Here is a 20,252-nt window from a genome sequence, read left to right as displayed (position 1 = left end):
ATTAGATCAGGATTTATAATGAGGGGAGAGCAGCCCTGAGGCAGATGCTCTTAAGCAGAGCCATAATTTACTGGCAGCCTTATCTAAGATATGGTCAGTCAATAAGAAAGCCTCGGAGGATGTCAGGGTAGCCACAGCTTCAATCAACCTGCTGATTTCTTCATAAGGAATACCAGCTGGCTACTAAACCACAGGGGGCTGACAATAAAAATGAAGAGTCAGAATAATGATTTATTTCAAGTGGGAAACCAGGAAAATAGTTTGAAACCTATTTCAGTTAATCGCTTGCTTTGCTGCCATTACTCCGTTACTGTTTGTAGCAGAATTGGTGACAAGAGACTCGGCTGAAATTCTAAACTGATCAAGCTGAACTGGACCTATTGTGCTCACACTGTGAGCCCATTGCTGAAGCTCTGATACAGCATTCCCCCCATTTTCTTTCTTGATTTACACCATACACTAATACACAACCCAGATTCCCAGCCAAGGCTGGAAGCACAGGCTATGGCTCTGTTTTCCCCTGGGATTCTATCCCATTTACTTTGTCTCTTCAGCTTCTTCCCACAGTTCTCCCCATGTGTCTAGAGGACCAAGGCAAGCACTCCCATGATGAATGACTCACTGAGAAAGAATCAGAGAGACTTTGAACTTATTTTAGCACAACTTCCCCCCATAGGAAGAATGACCCCAGAAGTCCCAACTGCATGCAGGACCAGGGATAATCCAGGCAGAATTTTATGGTGTGGCTGCCTGAGATGGTCCTGAGCCAGCTGGAGATGCCATGAAGTGATCACAGACCAGTTCTGGGGTGGGCACACATTCCAGTGTGCCACCTACCTGTTGCTGGGACAGTGAGAACCTGGAGCTCTGACTCCTGTTCCCAGAACTGCTACTAGCTCAGTGTGTCAGGCTGGAAGTCTCTGTCACCCCTACCATTCCTCTACATCATCTGCCATCCTGTGGCTTTTTTTGTATTTATGGAAATTATGAAAAACCAGAGCAGCTTGGCTATATTAAGGATTTCTAGGTGCTCAGCAGCAGTTGTGGTATGATAAATTGGGCTAACCTGTCCATGCAAGGGGATTTGCATACATTCAAAACTATTTCTGCATGGACCCACCAGTTCTGCAGAGCCTGCACAGAAGGTCTGAGATGCTGAGCTTGATCAAGACTCTCTGCTTGGCACAGCATAACCCATATTCATGGATTTCTGCATAGGGAATCCCACACAGAAATATAGGGAACTCAACACCTAGGGAATCAACTTTTTGCTTTAGATATCAAAGGTGAGCAGGTGTGGGTTTTTTTCTTTTTTTCATTTTATTTTTAGGCATAGTGATTTCTAATTCTCCTCTTATCTTCAACTAGGGTTGGAAGTTGAAAATCTAGTTTATCATTTCTAAACTAGACTTGCTTATAAATTCTGGTGATGGGCATGCTGCAAACACCATGGTTATTGATATCTTACAGTATCAGGAGGAAAATTAACTCTATCCCAGCCAAAACCAGGACAAATTGTTAGGTTTAACCAGCACATTGAGATCCAGTGAAAGAAGATGCTGTAGAGTCTTGTGCATGATCCTCTGCAAGTGTGTACATGGCCCATTGAAAGTCCTCAGATTGCAATCATTACTGCAAAAAAGATAGAAATAAAACTACTTGTCCCTTTTTTGGGGAGGTGGGCAGATATTGGGTGGGAAAGATGGGCAGATATTTTCTGTGCTCTAAACCATAAAGTACATGCAAATGTACTTTAAGGTTTAGAGCACAGAGAATATCTGCCCATCTTTCCTTCCATGGAGGAAAGAGCACTTGATTATTTCTGGTAGTGGGAAATGCTATGAGATTGTCTGTTCCAATTGCTGTAGGGCCACCCCAAGGACAGTCTGCTAACAGCCTGTCATCCTGGGTAAATAAACCAGCTTGGGAACGGAAAAATTTGCCCAGCCTGCAACAGTCCAGATGTGTCCTGGCTGGAGGCAGCGACAGACCTCCTCAGAGGCTTTGTCTCACGTTTTCTGTGTCTCCAGATATTACAGCTGTATTTCCACAGACTTTCCTGTGTCATCGCTGGGAAGACAGCTGGACATGGGTTTTTAGGCCCAGTAAAGCAAAATTCCTCGTGATCTCCTCAGGAGCAGCTTCCAAGCCTTCATCAGGCTTTGGTGCTTCATCTCATTTAAGAGGCTCACAGAAGTACAGATTCAGTCTAAACTTACTTGAGGGCTGTGGCAATTTTAGCAATGGTTTAATTAGCTGAATGAGGCTTTCTGTGCCAGACATGACTACAGAAAAGTGAAATGGTAAGGAATTTTGGTATCATGACTCCAGAGAAGTCAAATGGGAAGGAATTCTGGTATCATTACTTGCAGCACCTCAAGGCTTTGGCCTTTCAGAGGATGCCAGTGATGTATTGTTGAGTCTATTAAAATGTTCTGCATTACAACCCTGAGCCCACCTGTAAATGTATGTTTGAGGATCTGATTTATGCAGAAAACTGCCATGGGATGCCAGGCACTATATATCTGTATTTTACATAGGATGTGTACCTTTCCATAGATCCTGTGCCCTACAGGATCAAACTGACATGTAGGCTCAGAGATCCTGGTGCCTGCTTCCCTGTGCCAGTGCCAGGGGTACAGTTTGTGTCTCTAGAATGATGTAAGATCACTACAATGACATGAAAAGGCAAGCAAAGGCACATAAAAATGGCAAGATTTGAGGAGAAGGGGGCCAGAAAGCCACAATCCAAGCATATCTAATTTTCTGACCTATTCTTATGACACCTTGAGGTTCTAGAGGTCAATATCGAGTTTTATCTGAAGATGAACCTCAGATAGAACCTTTGTGTCTTCTATCTGCAAGTTCAAATGGTGTCAGTAAGGAAGTCAGAGTTATTTTCTCTGTTCTACTAGACCAGAACCTGAGGCAAAATGACTTATTTCAGCTTGCCCAGAGAGTCAGTAGTGGTGGCAAGATGAGAAGCTTGGTCTTAAGTCCTAGCAGAGGGAATGCAGAACAGCTTTTCAGAGCCCAGACTACAAGCAGGGATAAAATCAGCCTCGAAAAAAGTTATCAAACTAAATTCTGCTTTTGGAAGGTAAATTAAATCCCCCCCCTTTTTTTTTCCTGCAGCCTGAGGAATGAGCATGTTTTGGATCCAACTGTGTGACATTAATCACTAAATGGAATATTTGAGCCAAAGGTCACCCACAGGGGGCCAACTATTAACATATGGGATTTATCTGTCTTCCATAAAGATGCAGTGTGCTGGATAATCAAACTTCTGAGTGCCAGCGTGGAGTGGAGTTTGGTTTTTTCCACTGCTCTTTGTGATTCGATCCAGAACCATTTCCTTTCACTGTGTGCTCAGAAGGGGAGGAAGCAAAGGTGGCATCCTGATCTTCATTATTAATACACAGGAAAACTTGGAGGAAATCCCTTTTATGCCCCTGGCTTTGTGTAAAGAAAACCCTGCAAGCTCTGAAGTCATATTGTTCAGCTCCTATATATATATATGTTCATCTAGCAGATGTTTCTTCAAATACTTAACTGATGTTTCCGCAGAATTATGGTATGGAAAAACATTCATAGCAACCTGCATTCCCATTGATTTACTTCTATTAAATTAAAAAGCTAGGGAAAAAATTACATTGAAAGTGGCTACAGAGGAATAAAGAAAACCACAGTCTCCTGTGATTCAAGTCAGGGCTTCCCCACATTATTTGGAATAAAAATCCTGGTGTGCAGGCAGCACTCAACTCCTGTTTGCAAAGGGGAGCAGGAGGACACAGGGAGGCATTTTGCCATTCTGAGTGAAGAAATTACACAAAGCTAAAGAAATTCTGAGGAAGGCATCTATCTGGAGCTGGTCAGGTCTTGCCTTGTACAACCCCCAGAATCAATTCCAAAGCAATCAGTCCAATTCTAACACAGAAATTCAGGGTAGGAGGCACAAATCTCTCTCTGAGGGCACCCACTTCTTGCTCAGTCTTCACGATCTGCTTAGACCAGACGTCTGCCTGCAGACAGCCAAAACTAAGCAAGGGGAATCCCACAGCAGCTGACTCCACTCGTGTCTGCCCTTGTAAAATACTCCACTTTGTTTCTGCTACTGTAAAACTGTTATTGCTATTATTTAAGGTTATAATGTGGTAACACTCAAAGGCCAGGTATGGCTCAGGCACAGCATAAAATGCAATTCCCTGCCTCACAAAGAGGGATTTAAATTAAAGGATGATTTTGCTTTTAGTTCTGCAGTTTGACTAAAAAAATTACAAACAGCAACAGGCAATTAAAATACATAATACTTGATTAATGAGATGTCAAAATGCCAAAGTACATATTACAAATGTCCTGTGATGATCATATGATAGAATGTCTATGCACTTTTGGCTATAATATTAACAAGAAGGGAATTTTTCATATTAAGTATTTCTAGTAAATCATTCTGTCTAAAGTGCAGCCAGTTTAGTAATTTTTTTAAAATTCCAATACAGTGCTTTTAATTTAAAGTAAAATGGTAATGTTTTACATTTATATATTATTTTTCTTCTAGAAAGATCCCTGAGGCTTTTTTGAGTGCTTTCTAGAGTTTCAGTGCCCACAGTGCTGAGAGAAGAAGGCTTGTCATGAGTAAAATGCAGTTGTGGCCAAATTTCTTCATCACGTGAACCATGGACTGTAATTTCCATGTGGTCAAAAGGCAAAAGGCACATATGAAGTGCCTTAAAGAAAGAACAGGAATTCCAGGAATGTGAGTGGCTCACAGATGGGATACAGTGCTGATCACCGGTGTGCTCCTCTCAGGGGCTGCAGCTGAGCTGAACTGACTCATCCCCTGCCAGAGGTCTGAGGTACCAGGCAGCTCTTGCACCAAAGCCAGGCAATGTGATGACTCAAATTATCCCTTAAATTGCTCATGAGATGTTTGACTCAGAGCTTTCATTTGACCACTGTCTTTTATGAGGAATTAAGACAACAGCATAACAGGTTGATCTCAGCCATTGCTGGTCTTCAGGTGTGTCCTTGGTGAGTCCTTTCAACTTTCTGCCCCTCACAAATCTTCCCCTTTCTCGCTTCTGTCCAGCAATATTTTTCAGGTCTGGATATGGCCATGGCAGCTTAGGGGCTGCACAGCATTACAGTAATTTCACAAAGCACAAGATAATTCTGTATGTGTGTGGACTTTGCTAAATCTGCACCTGCCAACAACGCTCCATAACCACACACTTAAACGGAATGTAACTCTGGAACAAAACCCCATGAAAAATGCCCATGCTGCTTTGACAAGCCATGGCAAGAGACCCAGAGTTTTTTGTCATTTTTGCCTCAGAAAAGTGTTACATTCCATTTAAAGGTGTGCATGTGCAGGATCTGCTGGGAAGACCATACATATCACAACAAAATAGCTGTCTGAGCTAAGGAAGGGTTGGGAAGCACTGAGGTAACGTGTCAGATTTCAGAGCAGGGACAGCTGCCTGTGCAGTGTCTAAGGCAACAGAGATAAATCTTCATCAGGGCTACTACAAAGTGTCTTTAGAAAACAAATTGTTAATGGTTGCGTACAGAAATGATATGGAGAGGTCTGTAAGGTCAAGAATGCAAAAGATAGGGAAATCCAGCATTCTGCTGGCCTGGCAGTTAATTTTACTTCGTTGCAAATTTCTGGTCATAAACTATTTCCCCCTCCCATGCCTCAGACAGACCAGGGAACTCATCAATGTTTATACTGCCTCATTCATCCAGGCACAGAATTTTACCATATTTATTTTAAAAGAATCAATTTCTATTAGGTTTTCTCCATACAGTGTCCATGAGCACCACATACAGAACAACCATATCTCACAACACTCCTGTAAAGGAAAGAGAGCTGGGGAACGAGGCTGCCCATCACCAGGGCTGACACTGTGGACATGGACAACACAAACAGCTGTGCAGATTGCCATGTTACAAGGGGCTTTTGGAACAGCATTTAGTATTTTTTAGCATTTCATCTGTTCACAGGACAGCTCTGATTGTGTATGCAGGTGCTCGGCAGCGGGCTTGAATTGAACCAGATGTGCCAATGGCCACTGGTGCCCTGGATTTCATCCATTTCCTAGGTTTCAACCCGGCTGCTGATTATTCCTAGTGGAAGAACAGCTGCACACAAAGACCTGAGCAGTCTTTTAGTACACACCAGCACTCCGGATTTTAGTCCTTCCTCATGGAAAACCTGTTTTTCCGACTCACTGCCCTTCCTATCGTGGGGCAGAGGGTTATTTGGGATAAATTCGGTGGAAACAGCACCATCTACTGAGCACCCAACACTCTTCCTGCTGGGACCTCTGGGGCTGGGGTTTTGCAGGAGAAGGGTCCCCACAGCCCAAGGGATGCTGGATGTTCAGGTCCTCAAATTACTGAGCTGCCCAGACCAGGCTGAAGCTTTTCATCCCTGAGGTGACTCCAGTCGCTGTGATGTGATTCAAGTCATCTGTTTTGAAGAAACGCAAAATAATCCCAGTGTAAAACACACAAAAGAAATCTATTTTGTGTGCCCCAGTGTAAACATACATTTCATCCCCAAATGTCTTTGAGTTCATTCCCAAGTCTGTGCACGCTATGCCGTGTCCCCGATATTTTCTCATGTCCCCATCGCGAAATGCTTGCTCGGAGACAGATTTTTGGGTACACTGAACACGTGTTGGCTGGCTGGCCGTGATCTCCTGACCTTTAATTTGGATTGGGACCTTAATCCTACAGAATGAACGGTGAGAGCATCCACAGGGACAGGGCTCCGGGATACGGGAAAGAACCAGTGAGAAAGTTACAGAAAAAATTCTTTTCCATGGAAGAAGAGGTGTCTCCCGAAGGTGAGCCCCGGCAGGAGTTTGAGAACACCCGTGGCTGCCCCCCACGCCTTGTTCCTGCCGGGGCAGCGCTAAACCCATAGAACCCGACCCAGGCCGCCACACAGACCCAGTTTTCCCGCTTTTCTCTCGGGATTTCCCCCCAGCCATCCCCGCCACCCCGGATTTTTCCACGCCTGACAACAAAGGAGGCGGCGGGGCGGCCGCGGCGGTGACTCAGCGCCGGGCCCGCCCCCGGCCCGCCCCGCCGCTCCCCTCAGGCGCGGCCGGGCCGGCTCCGCGCGTGTGGCGGGGCCGGGCGGACACTCGGCAGGCATCGGGCGGGCGGGCAGGCAGGCAGTCAGTGGCTGCTCCTCTTCGTCCCTTCTCGGCTCTTCCTGCCCTCGTTCCCCGCGCTGCCGAGCGGGCAGAGCCGCCCCGCCGAGGTAGGTTGTGTGTCTGCTCCGCACACAAAGGCGCTGGCGCGGAGGGACGGGATATCCCAGCCCAGGGGGGCTGAGGGACGGCGGTTCCCGGGGAAGAGAGGCGGGAGCGGCGGGTCCCGGCTGGGGGGGCACCCGCGCCTTCCTTCGTGAAGGGAAACACGGGGAGTTCGTCATGGCTCTGCACAAATTAAAGGGGGAGCAAGCAGGAGGGTGCCCCGGGTTTGTGAGGCTCCGAGGTGCTGCCGGTCCTGCTGCCCCCCGTGGGTGTCCCCGGCTCTCCCCCGGCTGTTCGGTGTGTCCGTGGGGTGTTCGGGTGTTCTTGGGGACAGCTTTGATCCTTGGGTGCCTCTTGCAGCCGTGGGAGCACCCCCATAGAACCGCGGGATCCCTGGGGGAGTGGGTGGTGGTGGTCGGGAAGAGGAGTTGGAAAAGCAAATTAAAATGATAAATGTTTTATTTCTTATACGTGGTGCTCTGTGAAATGAGCGTTCAGAGCAGCTGAACTTCTGGTGTGGACAGTGGATGTCTTCCTACAGATCTTTAAACCAAGTAGAAGCTGGGAGCGGGACAAGCCCCCAGGAGTTCTTCTCCTGTGCTCCCGCCAATCCCACCTGAGTCTGTCAAACTTTCACTCAAGGACCCTGGAAATTCAAATGTCCAGGTTTTCCTGTGCTTTGGGTTTAAAGGCTGTGAAGCTGGCCAGGGAAACTGCACGGAGAAACTCATTTTGGGGGTGCATAAGGGAAAAATGTGCAGTATAGGAGCTCTGTGTGCCCAACTACTTGTTTGCTTCAGCCACTGGATTTTTTCATAGCTGAATGAGTTCTGGCATAAATGGATACTATGCATATGTGCTGTACGGCCGTGGCTGGCGTTGGAGCAGAGTCTGGCCCTGTAAGCCCAGGGTATGTTTGTGGCAAACTCGAGAGAACGGCAGAAACGTGAATTGTGGGATTTCGTTGGGAATTCACATGGTCAAACCAAAATGTAACAAAAGGAGGAAAAAGATGTTTCTGTGTGAGCACAGTGTGGTCGCAGGGTATAGTTTGTGGTGGGAGTATTGTTGAATAAGTCTGGCAGTGGAGCTGCTCAGCGTTGTGGTACCTCAGTGTGTGCTGAGTCCTGTAGCACCAGTCAGGACATTCAACTTTCCTTGACTTGGCAGAGGAGGGTGGAAGGATGTTGCTGAAAATGAGAATGATTGCTTGTGGATCTGGTAGGCAATTTGGGAGGCATTTAAACTGTGTTTAATTTCCCTGTGATATGAACAGGACGCTGGTAATCTGTTGCTTTATTGATGGATGTTTTCCTATGGACAGACAGTGTGTGCTATGAATGTGCTGGCTGATTGTTTGGTGTCAGGGATATTTGCTTAGGGACAGTAAACAATTGCTGAGCTTTATAATAAAGAACCAGAAATACCCTATATCTCCTGAAACAAAGCCTTTTTTGTCTTAGTGCAACTGTGGGCCAATTTCATGCTTGGTGTAGTTCCACTGATGATGGTGGAGTTTTGCCAGGGATGGTTTTGGCAGGTGAAATGTCACTTCTGTGTCCATAATGCTTGAGAGTAGTGTCACTATATTGTCTTCAGCACTTAAGTTTTGTTAATTAAAATGGCATGTTGATGCTTCCCAAAAGTTAGAAGTGGGAGAGTCATCTCATCAGGTCCTCACGATACTTTCCTGCTTGCTTTCTCCTTTCTGCTTCAGATCTCATATCCCTTAATTTATTCTCTTCCTTCTTTTTCAGTCTTAGCATCTTTTTTCTCTCTTCAAAATTAAGAAGTTTCTCTGCAGTCCAGTTCACCTCCAGGCATTTAAAGGCTTTGAGACTGTGTTGACCCGTGCACCACCCCTGCACGACTGGGTAAGTGAGGAGCTCCGTGGCAGCTGCAGCTGGGAGATCTTTCTGGTGCTCTCCTTTACAATCAGATTTGCTGGGAGATCTTTCTGGTGCTCTCCCTCACAATCTGATTTGTGTGGTGCCTCTGGTCAGTGCCTTTGCTGAAGTGGCAGATTGTTTGTCAGAGTCACACAGTGGAACAGCCTGGCTTGATACAGAGTGATAGACTGGCCTGGGGGTGGGGGAGTCTCTCAGTTTTTACACAGCTGCCCATACTTAGGGCATTGAAAAACTGGTTTTTAGAACATTCCTTCATGACTTCAGTAAGGACAGGGAAATTACCTAAAAATTGGGGCAGAAGGAATAATGGGGGAAGAGAGAAGGAAATAATCATGTTTGCTAGCTGTGGGAAGAAGAGTGGAACTGTTTAACAAGTAATTGGCTCTAACAGTGCTTTGGCTCTATCAACGTTTCAAGGAAAATATTTTATTGAATAAAGCTATGTTATCTTTGTGTGCGGTTAGCAGTATTAAATACATGTGGCCGGCTCTTAATCTGTTCTGGGACTGTGGTAGTTGTAAACAGAGCCAGTTTCAGTGCTCAGCTTCTGCTGAGCCCTTTTGTATCTGACATCCCTGTGCTGTACAACTTTGGATCTGTTTGCATCTCATAAGAACCCAAAGAGGGCATGTCCGACACAGCTCAGGGCTGATGCTGTTCTGACACAGAATCAAAGAGCAAGATACATGCACATCTCACTGTGAAGGGGAAGAAAATGCTCAATGCTTCTTCAACTTCAGTTATTGTTCTAAAGTTTGCTCTGATTTGGCCAGACCTGGGGTGTTTTTCACTGTCAGTCAAGTATGGTTTGCAGCACAACATAATGTGCAAAGAGCCTGCAACTCTTCTGTGTTTGCTTAAAAGGCATGTAAGTCAGGGGTTTGATGTTTTGTTTTGACATAAAACAGTGGAAGGATTCAGATGTGGAAAGAGAATAGTTTCACATGCTAACCTGAACATAATGCTGCAAATTTGATAGGAAAAACATATTTTTACGAGAACCATAAATTATCTGTTTAGAATTACATTTATCAGTGATACTTCCACTTCCCATGTCTTGCATGCTCTTGCCAGGCTTATCTCTTCAAATGCTTCATTTATATTAATCCTTCTAAAACCATGCTGAAGTGGAATACTATGAGTTCCCATTGTGGGGAAGACACTTTCCCTTTGCAGATGGGGAATAGGATCACAGGCAAGAAAATGAGTTGTCTGTGACCACACAGGAGCTGTGTAGTGGTGGAAGAGCTTGAACTCATGTGTCCTGAGCTGTTGGCTGGTGTTGAAATGAAAGTATTGCCCCTGCCAGAAGGAGTGGGAGAAGAGAAGAGGCACAGCCCAAAAGGCACAGTGTTAAACTGGTTGGGTTACCTGGCTGTGATGCACTCAGTGGCTGACTGCTCTTCCATCTCAGCCATGCTGCTCTCTGTTATACTGTGGGAAACAGAAGGGTTTTGTAGTGATGGGTACTTGAAGAGAGTCAGCATACACAGGAGAGAAGAGAAAATGGAAAGGGATCTTTTTTTTCTCCTTTCTCTACCTGCCTTCAAACAGTGGGTGCTGTTTGTACAGATGGGTCTCTGGCTGGGTCTTTGGGGAGGTCCCACTCTGTCCCACTGTACAGTTGAGTGTGAGCAGGAAGAGACTTTGCAGAGCCAAGTGGGTGAGGGCAAGGCCAGACTGCCTTTCTGTGACCCCATCAGCTGGGTGGGGTGGTCTGAGTGCAGATCCCCACCCTGAGAGACCAGGCTTGTGGTTTGTTTTTTTTTTTTAATTGTTTTCTAAAGGGGTGGCTGCTCTTCGTTGTGATATGCACAGACACTCACGTAGCTGCTCTTCTGACCTGGCTGCTTTTCTGCTTTGGCTTGTTGGTGTGAAGGGCTGTGGGTGTTGCATGACAGCAGGGAGTGGCCTGTGGCAGAAATCTTTTGGGGCTGTATGAGCAGGGAGCACTTTATTTTTATTGCAGGTGTCTGCAAAAAGAGGAAGGATGTGGTCTTTTTTCTGTGTAACTCGAAGCACTGCAGCTTATCTGCTACCCCTGTGCTCTGTCACTTTGGGAAAACTAAAGTAATTTAGTTTTTAGCAATTTAGCTTTTCCCTACAGTGCTGTGTTTGGTGCTTGATGGTTATGATTGAAGTGAAGTCAGTCCTGTTTGTCACTTTGGTTTCAAAATAACTTTTGTCCTGACAGCCTACTTCTTGTGCTAGGCCAGGGCTGTAAGTTTTGTGCAATGAAGGGTGGGACTCTCACAGGTGGGAGAACAGTGTTTCCAAACTGTGGCTATAAAAGAATAAGTTGCAAAGATTTTGGAGCATTTAGGGTAGTGCTGTCTGCTGGTCTGTGTCACATTTTAAAATAACTTTTGAAATCAGTATTTCCTCCATGATTTAGCCTGGGTGTGTAGCTGAAAGGGCAGGTTTTGTGGTGACCTAGTGCAGTTTGCTTGTAATATAAATCTAGTCTGCAGTGGAGTTTACTGAGTCTTTAGCAAGTCTTCAGCTTGCTTAGCTGGGACAAGAATCCCAGTTTTATAATATCAGCAGGGAGCACAAATGCAATAACCTTTGCCTTGTTTACCTTTATTTATCCTAGAAGCAAAACTCCTGGATTTGCTTACATTTTTAAAATGTTTTTGACATCATGAAGGCAGAAGGTTGCCTTTTGTGCACATAGATGCTCCTCATCAAGAAAGAAACAGTGCAGTCATTTAGGAACAGTGGGACAAATCCCTTTCACTTTGATGAGCTCAATTTCTTTATTTTTACAGTTTTACTGAAATTTTTGGCATCATGTGTGCTTTCAGGATGAGCTGTAAAACCTCTGTGCTGTCCTTTAGGAAATCTCAGCATTTACATTTACAGCCTCTCTGTGTGAGCTGCATTAGGGTCCTGTAGAGAACTTGTGATGACAAAGCATGAAAAGTGCTGCTGCTCTGAGGGGTATTTCAATATCCTGCAGAACAACCTTGTTGTGGGATAGATCCTGTGTTTTACCTTGTACAGGGGAATTACCTACCTTTCTTCTAAGCTATAGAGCTGAAACCCAGGAATGCTTCTGAGGGAGGAACTGCCCTCATGTTTGGCTTCATTTGAAGCAGTCCCTCTGCTTTGTAGTATATTTTTTTTTTAGGCAGGAGAAACTCATTCTTGAAGGTGTTACTCTATAAAGGGGACCTCTCTTTGAGCTTCTTTTCTTTCTTTGATGATTTAGAGCTCTCCTGTGCCCCTTGGAGAATGTCCAGCTCACTGTGCTTGTGCCCCATGGTGCTGAATGCCTCACCAGGTCAGCAGGGTCTGCCCTGAAGGGGTGGCAAGCTCTGCCCACCAAAGGTATTTCAACAGTCATGGCATTCAGTGGGCATTCAGAGGAGGATGATGATGGCAAATAATAGAACAATTCCTTTCATTCCTTGCCTGTGCAGTGAGTGGGCATTTGTCAGACCTCATGTACATACACAGGCTTTTTTTTTGTTCTGGTGCTAATAATAAATGGAGTTCACAGCTCCGAGTGGCCAGGATGAGAAGTGGGTCAGGGCCATTCGTGTGTGCATAACTGCATTCCTCATCCAGGCCAGTGCCTGTGCCTCTAAACAAGCTGCAAAGATCTCAGGGAAGCTGGAGTTTGTGCTGTCAGCTGGGTGAAGTGCACCTCTAGCTGACTGCAGCACTCAGGGACAGGGCTCAGAGTGAATGCTCTGCAGTAGCTTTGCATGTTAGGAGGACCACAGAGGTGCAGCTTCGCTGTTTAGACCCTCTGAAGAGTGAGGAATTTAAGGCAACGTAAACTTTCCTCTTCCTGGCAGGCTGACTTGCTGAGCAGCCCTTTGAACATGTGCACTGCTCTGCTGTTTCACTGAAATATGGCTCTGCTACCTCAGTTTCCTCTGAAGTGTCACTGGGGACAAGGATGACTTGCTGAATGTCTCGTTGCATTGCTGCCACATCCCTCAGACTTTCTGCAGTGGTTGAGCTCCTTGGTGCCCTTCAAGGAAGAGTGGGTGCCTGGCCTCACCCTCAGATACAGTTTGGGGCTTGGCTGCTGGTAGAAGAAGAAAACCAATTTTCATCTGAAGCCACTGGGATTTGTTGAGTTTATTTTTGGAGAGAATAGGGAGGAGGAGTTTCATTGGCTTATGATTTATTTTATGGTTCTATGCTTAGGGTTTTTTTTTCATCCTAGAGCTTTTTGAGGTTACTTGTCCTTGAAGAAGATCTATGACTTATCAGGTGAGCTGTAATACACTTGTTTAACTCTCATAATACCTGGCACATCACTGCTACTCCCTGAAAATAGTCTGTCAGAAATTTATACACAAGTCTGGATGGGACTGGAGGAAAGGATAGGGGAAAGAATCATGGTAGTTTTGCTATTTTCATTGTCTGGGATTGTTTTTTTTTGGTATCTAAAAGCAAACCAATCTTTTCTTCCAAGGCTCAAGTACATTTGGGGCCATCCCTTTCTAACACGCAGAAGCAAACAGGTGCTGGGGGTTGTACCCAGGGTGTTGAGGGTGTGGGCAGTGGGCTTTGGCACACACAGGGGTGACCTTTGGGAGGTGAGCATGGCTTGCCTTGGCACTGTCCCACTGTCTCCTGTGTCCTTTGTCATGGTGAGCAGCCAGTGACACTGCCCCTGATCAGAAAGGCTCAGGCACAGGGAGTCTGTGTGTTCTGGAAGGGAGCCCTGGCTGTGAGTGGTTTGTTACCACAGATGGCAACTGTGGGAGCCTGTGACTCTCCAAAGGCAATGTTAGCCTGCCCATTACTATTTATCTGTCTGTTCTTTCAAGTACAAGAAGGCTGGGCAAGTCATAAACTTCTTACATAAAATATGAGCAAATATATTTTTCCTTTTTCAAAAAATACATTGAAAGCAAACTTTGGAATTCAAGAAAATAAGGTCTCTGAAGAGCAGAAAGCATTTACCTCTTGGTAAATGAAACTAAACCTCTAGGTAAGTGAAACTAAATCCTGATGAAAATATTTAAAAAACACTTTCTGAAGTACAGCAACTAGAAAGCCAACCTTGAAGCTTGCCATGAAGCTTGGAGTTTGTGAATGTCTGTGCCTGGGAGTCTTAGGTGGAGGATTTAGTTTAAAAAGGTCCAAGCAGTGTTACAGATGCCATTGTATCAAAGCTCTCTTTTGGGGAAGCTCCAGTCTGAGTTCTGGGCCTGTTTTGCTTTGTCTGCAGTTAATGACTGATTCATCTGGGTACAAAGAGGGAGAGGCTAGAGGCATCACCTGGCCATGTTATATTCTACATCCTTTTCCTAATTGGGCAAAAGTGCAGTACCTTCCAAGTTTCCTCTATAAATATAACTTACTGCTTGTGCAATGACTGCTTTGGTTTGGTTTGTTGGTTGGGGTCTTTTTCAGTGTAGTATGTAAGCAAAATAAAATAAATTTCTTTTCTTGAGGATTTGAGGACAAGTTAGCACATGAAGTTAGAAAATAAGTGTGCCAACTCTTGTTTTGTTTTCCAGTGGCCTGAGGGTCCTTCCCACTTATCACTATTGTAAAGAGACAGTCTCTGCCCTGGAGAATTTGCAGTTTAAGTAAGGAGGAGTTTGTGAGTGGATATTAGAGACACAAAAGATTAAGCATGTTGGTGTGAGGGTTGAAGTAGAAAAAATTTTCTTGCAATGAATACAGCTGCTTTGATGGAGAGACAGATTTTTACTTTAACTTCCACTATAGCATTATGTATCTTTATAAAGCTGCTTCATTGCTTGTGTTTATTGCACTACAGGAAGAAATTTTAGCACTTAAGCTGTTCCAGAGGGTTCTATATAATTTACAGCTAGTTAGGGCCTTCTTTTTCTCTACAGAAGCATTAAAAAAGCATCTCCTCAATCTTGGTACCTATTTCCAGGTAACTAATAGGATCAACAGATCCAAGACAATGTGTTCCTTTAGCTAAATGTAATCCATTTGCCAGCTTCAGCCAAAAATACTGCACGGAGGAGAAACACTGGTCTATATAGTCAATCTAATTTTCAAAAAAGCAGGGCTTAATACAAGTTAGACCAGTACATTTTTTTCCCCTAGAAAATTTCCAAAACTGTCACTTTAATTAGAGCAGAAGACTGAAACTGGGAGCCAGTTCAAAAAGCAGGGTCAGGCAGGTCAGTGATACTGGGATAACTTTTTAAAGGAACTGGGAGAAGAACTTCAGGATGGGGAAGGAAAAATCCAAGTCCTGGGGGACTTGCATGTTGTGGCAGTGGGCCATATGGATACCTAAGCAGCTAAATTTTTTTCTCAAATTGTAATTCCTGTGTCTGTGTAGTCTCTTCCTCATCCCCTGCCATGGTTTCCTGTGGCTGAGTATTTCTTCCTTCTCCCAGAGCTGTCCCAGAGTTGTTAGCACGGGATGGCTGCAGGCAGCAGCTGCCAGGGGGAGGCTCCTGTTCCTGTGCTGCTGAGGCTGAGGTGGCCTCAGTGTGTGATGGACAGCAGCTCTGAGGTGGCCTCAGTGTGTCACATACAGCAGCTCTGAGGTGCCTCAGTGTGTCACATACAGCAGCTTTGAGGTGGCCTCAGTGTGTCACATACAGCAGCTCTGAGGTGGCCTCAGTGTGTCACATACAGCAGCTTTGAGGTGCCTCAGTGTGTCACATACAGCAGCTTTGAGGTGCCTCAGTGTGCCATGGACAGCAGCTTTGAGGTGCCTCAGTGTGCCATGGACAGCAGCTTTGCCCAGAAGCTGCCAGGTTGCCCAGATGCCCAGGTTTGTATTGCTGTGCTAATTCAGATCTCGGTGTCTGGTGTACAAAATTCTTCATTGCTGAAGCATCCTCATATCAGCTTTCAGCAAAGTTGTTTTCCAAGTTTTAGTTTTCATTCCCCACCACAGAATTATGAAAGAATAAAGTGACTGGTTGCTGGATGATGTCACCTGTTCTACTCTCCTGTGGATTTTTTTTGTGTTGATGGAAGGCTTTGTTTTGATGCTTAATTCTTTTGACTGACAGCATCTGGTGGCATGCAGGGGAGTGCTGCAGTGTAATGCCTGTTCTGTGCACTAAAAGTTTAGAATGAGCTTTAAAGCAGAGGAGTGTGTGCTTTCAAAGACTGTATTCCTTCCAACACTGAAATTGGAGTAATAAATCAAATTGGGCATGAAATGCATTGATAAAGTGGTGCTTTGTTAAATAACTGCTCTAACCCCTTCCTCCCATTTTAGTATTGGATCTTAATCTCTTTATTGCAAGTAACATCAGCACTAGTAGAATTAAGAATTAAAGTTTCAGCCAGTGGTATTTATTCCTGTTTTATCTCTAATGATGAAGAATCCTCAGCTGATTTCCTGCTCAGATGTGATGATTCACAAGGCTTGAGGTTTATTTTATTTCCAGAATCTCATTTTGGTTTAGGGTGTTTTCCCCTCTAATAAGAAGCTGATAAATTGACTGGTAAAACAGGCACAGATGTGGTTCATTTATTTTGGAAGTGCAGATGTTTCGCGTGCGAGGAAGTCGGGCAAAGATTGGATTTAGAAAGGCTCAGATTAACAGACACCAGGAGCAAAACACTGAATATCACAAAAAACTTATTGCTGTAAAAGCAATGACATAAGGAGCTCTTACTCCTCTGTATTTTCCCCCAGGAGGAGGAATGGAAAAAAATTCTGTACTGTAATATTCAGTCATTCAGATTCCTAAGATTAAATGTCTCTGTAATCAATGCACTCTTTCTTTTTTATAAATTTTTTGTTACACTGTCATAATTAGGATGCCATGAACTCAGCTCTGGGTTGCATGGTTTGCTACATGGGAGGCTTTTCAAGAACTGTAAGAAATGGTCTCCTTGAGGAAGGAAAGGATAGGGAGTTCCACAAACCATTTACAAAAATTACAGCCATTCCAGTCAAAGTGGGTAATTTTTGCATAGAATTTTATAAAATGGTGTGTTTTAAAAACTGTGTCAGAGTAAACACATCTTTCCAATATCTATTTAAAGTACATAAATATTTATTATTGTCCTTCTTTTACAGATGAAGAAACAAAGGCTGAATTGGCTTGCCTAAAGCTATAACTAATTAATACAAGGATAGAATGTGAACTTGGGACTTTGAACCGAGAGAACAAACAAGATGAAACACTGCAAATAGAAGCATAATGAAAAGATAATATAAACTTTATATTTCAAGCATAAACTCACTACCCCAATATACAAATCATCCTCCCATAAATGCCTTTAGGCAAATAAGCAGCCTGAAAAGCTGTTTCTCACTGAAAACAGAATCTGTTTAGACCAGATCATTTCTTTACTTGCCAATTTTGTGCATCTAGCATTAAGCTTGTTGCTTCTGAGAAAATTCCTGAAGACAAACTGGAATTTAAATTAAATTTTCAAATAATTTGAGTTCAAATGATTCAAAGAGAACCAGGCAAATTTAAACTTCATCATGAAAAGCTGCAGCAAAATCATGCTTGAAATTTCTTTTATTTATCTCCCAGGTAGATGGTTGGTGTGAGTCAGCCAGAGCTCTTGTACTAAATGTGGGAATGGAGCTGACTCAGAGACAAGTGATTGGCATCATTTTATGGGATGTCATCAACTGCAGCTTCTATAAATGTCAGTTTTTCCTCTGTCTTGGTCAAATGTTAATTTTCATTGCAGTTTTGACTGAACATAGCAGGAATTTTTTTGTTTTTCTTGGCTTTTGGTGTATTCCCTGGATCACAGGGGCCATCCGTAATTAGTTTTTTTAAGGGAAAGGATGGTGGATCTTCAAGCACAATTTTTATTTCAGGTGATAGCACAGACATGGTCACTGCACCACTCCAGTGTCTGTGCATTTTGGAATAACAGAGTAGTCCTGGAACAGGGTTTGGGATTTCTCTCCTCTTTTTCTGGACATTAATTTGGAAGGAATTTTGGAAAGAATTCATTGCAGTGGTTTTGGTAAATGCCTTTGTGTCACTGGTGGAAATTGAGAGATAAGGAGTTTTTAGTGGCACTTCTGTATAACTTTAAGCAATTTCAGACTTTCATAATGATATTTTTTTTCTAAACATGCTAAGTTAAAAGCAGACCAAACATTTCCTAGTTTTCTGAGTTTCTAAATGCCTTCTGTACTGGATGTTGTTTGAATTGCATTCCTTTGCCTGAACTGTCTTGTTTGTTCTGGTGTTTGTGATTCATTTGAATGTGCACCAGCCAGCACTTGAATAATGGAAAACCTAAAGTAAATAAGTGATAGTGCCTGCTGGAGAATCAAAAGGTTCTACAGTGAGCTGTGGTGCTCTTTAGAACAATTCAAATATCTTTCTGTAAACAAACTGGTGAATGAAGAGTGGTTGAATGGAAGCTGAAAAGGTTGAATCATTCAAGTTTGGGACACTGGGAGTGGAGTCTAAATTTAAGTGGAGTGGAGTCTAAATTTAAGTGTTATTACTTTGAAGTCCTTAAAAGGGACTATAGGGCATTCTGAGAAGGGCTTTCTTTACCTCTGCTCAGGATTTATAATTTAATCTGGGGTTTGGAGGATTAAACTGGGTTTATTCTCATTGCACCAGAGTTACAGTTTACTCCCATATATGGCATTTTTTTTAAATGTCAGTGGGTTGGGGTTTTTTCCTTAAAGTGAAAGATGCTTTAGAATTTAGATGGCAGTTCTGTAATTAACAACAGGAAGTTTGTAAAATGACTGGATGTGGTTCTTGAAAGATTCTGAAATATTAATCATGTTCATCACATTGATGTAGGTATGTTCTTCCTATTAGAAGACATTTGTATTTTAAACCTGAATCATTTTGGCTTCTGGGGCTTTTTTTGTTTGGGGGAGGGGCATTGTTTTGTTTTGGGTTGGGTTTTTTTGGATTTTGTTTTGTTTTGTGGGTTTTTTGTGTGTGTATTTGGTTTTGATTTTTTTCCTTAAATGTGCCCCAGAAGCCAGAACTATCTTACACCACAATTACTTTCAGAAAGAATGAGGACGGTGGGTACTTTAGTTGATCCCTTCATCATGTTCGATAAATTTTGAAAGAAATTGGGTCAGACTGTAACATTAGAATGTAAAGAAAGTGAAATATGAGATAACCAAAAAAACCAAGGTGTATCTGTTTGTACCATATATATTTATACTTTCTATCTGAGCTGCACGAGATAAGCTTGTGTGAATCTTTCACTCCATCCTCACAAACGTGACCTCTTCTGTGTCACATAACTGTTGTCATGCAGTTCACATGTGGTCAGTGTGGTGGTACTCCAGTTTTGCCTTCTATAAACCTTGGTTTTGTTTTTCTGACAATTCATTTCCTGTTGATTCAAATTCTTTGTTTGTTTGTTGTTGTTTTTAACGTTCTGCCAAAAGCTGTTACTTGCAATTGTCTGGCAGTGCTGGACTGAAGCTTGGCAGAGCCTGGACTCCTTTCATTGCTCAGCCCCCAGTTTACATGAGGTTTAGGGGAATTTCATGGAGGCTTCAGACCCCTTAAAAATTTGGCTGCTACTGGCTAAAAGTTATGGGGCAGGTTGCATGTGCACACTTATGTTATCATACAAGAAATCTAAGAATATAATGTAAATTCCTGACCTGGCTCTGTATTTGCTTCTGGGTTATGGAACAATTCCCCTGAATCTGTTTTTGCAGCCTTGCTTTGTATCCAAGGAACTCCCTGTGGGTTTTGCCAGAGCCATACTGATTTCATGAAGATGTGGGCATCAGAATGGCATCCTAGAGTTTTCCTATCTCCTGTAAATGCTTTGCTACATGGTTGCTCCCTCTTTAGCAAGGCTGTTGGGCAAGAAAACCACACTGATTTCCTTCAGCATTATCTAACTGGCAGTTTGTGGGTAGCAAGTGAGGAAGAGCAGATAAAGATTTTGTTCTTTCTGACTTTCTGACCAGTGAACCACATGAAATTTTGTAAAGCTGGAGGTGGGGGAAAAACCCCAGTGTGTTTCAGTCACGTTATTTGGTTACAGCTGTAAAGGGTGTTATTCATTTATCACTTCCTTTAGAAGTTTTCTGCAACTGCATGAGCTATTCCTGCAATTCAGTGCCATGTGCATCACAAAGACTTGAAAACTGGAATGGATAGGAAACTCCTGTTAT

The 20,252-nt window shown here is 43.6% G+C and overlaps 1 protein-coding gene across 3 annotated transcripts in view; it reads left to right on the top strand.

The window, feature by feature from the left end:
* The window catches only part of FAM107B (family with sequence similarity 107 member B), a 129,685-nt gene that overhangs the window by 61,800 nt on the left and 47,633 nt on the right, over positions 1 to 20,252 (top strand). Inside the window, exons 1-2 of one of the 3 annotated variants that reach the window (XM_074538753.1) lie at positions 7,132 to 7,276; positions 9,029 to 9,145. The exons of 1 other annotated variant lie outside the window; for it this stretch is intronic. The gene's annotated coding sequence lies outside the window, so the exon portion shown is untranslated. Of the gene's footprint in view, positions 1 to 7,083; positions 7,277 to 9,028; positions 9,146 to 20,252 lie in introns of those variants that run through there. One more of the 3 variants, XM_074538754.1, reaches the window with a different exon arrangement.

Source organism: Zonotrichia albicollis, chromosome 4 (genome assembly GCF_047830755.1).
Source record: "Zonotrichia albicollis isolate bZonAlb1 chromosome 4, bZonAlb1.hap1, whole genome shotgun sequence".
Lineage (NCBI taxonomy): Eukaryota > Metazoa > Chordata > Aves > Passeriformes > Passerellidae > Zonotrichia > Zonotrichia albicollis.
This window is presented reverse-complemented; position numbering and strand designations above follow the sequence as displayed.